Genomic DNA, 818 nt, shown 5'->3' on the forward strand with positions numbered 1-818 from the left:
AGACTGAGACAGAGAGAGAGAGAGAGAGAGAGAGAGAGAGAGAGAGAGAGAGAGAGGAAAGAAGAAAGAGAGCAAAACGAGTCAAACAAATGTAGCCAACTGGCTAAAAGCATTTGTTTTGCTGTTGTCCGATAAGACATTTGCAGTTAATTACATATAGGTAAACATTTAAATACACGGTGAGTGAGTATTTTCCAAACATTTTGTCCCATACACCTCTCACCCAATATCACCTAAACAGCTGATGAATTTGAACATAAGAATGCCCCGGTTTTATTTTTTTCTTCTACTAAGAAAAATGCGTCATCAAAACAAACCAAAAAAAACTCGGGTTAACAAAACTCAAAACACAAGCAAGCACACACGCTTATACGTTTATATATTCATGTTACATGTGAGTAATAGGAGCATTGTATGCGCGTAAGCAGATACGCTCACCAGAGGTGAGTAAAACGTTTCATAACAATTAATCGAGTAAATGGTGCTTACTAAGGCTACAGTCAAGACGTATGCGCAAACTCGGTCTGTGCGATTTATTGCATTTACTTATATATAAAGTTTAGCGGGCATTATTTAAAACAAGTAAATAAATAAAGGATGGGTTGGGTGTTTTATTATAATTAAAAAACAAATTGCAATTATTAATGACAAAAAAAAAACAACAAATCGTTTTGTTAAACGTAAAGTGAGTTTCAAAAAATAAAACGGAAAGCAAAACGAGATTAAAAACAAAGCCATCACAAGTGTTAAGGAAATAAACAAAAAAAAAAAAGAAATAATAATAATAATAACAATTTTGCATAAATTACCTAAAATTG

This window comes from Glossina fuscipes, unplaced genomic scaffold (assembly GCF_014805625.2).
Source record: "Glossina fuscipes isolate IAEA_lab_2018 unplaced genomic scaffold, Yale_Gfus_2 28, whole genome shotgun sequence".
NCBI classification, from domain to species: Eukaryota; Metazoa; Arthropoda; class Insecta; order Diptera; family Glossinidae; genus Glossina; species Glossina fuscipes.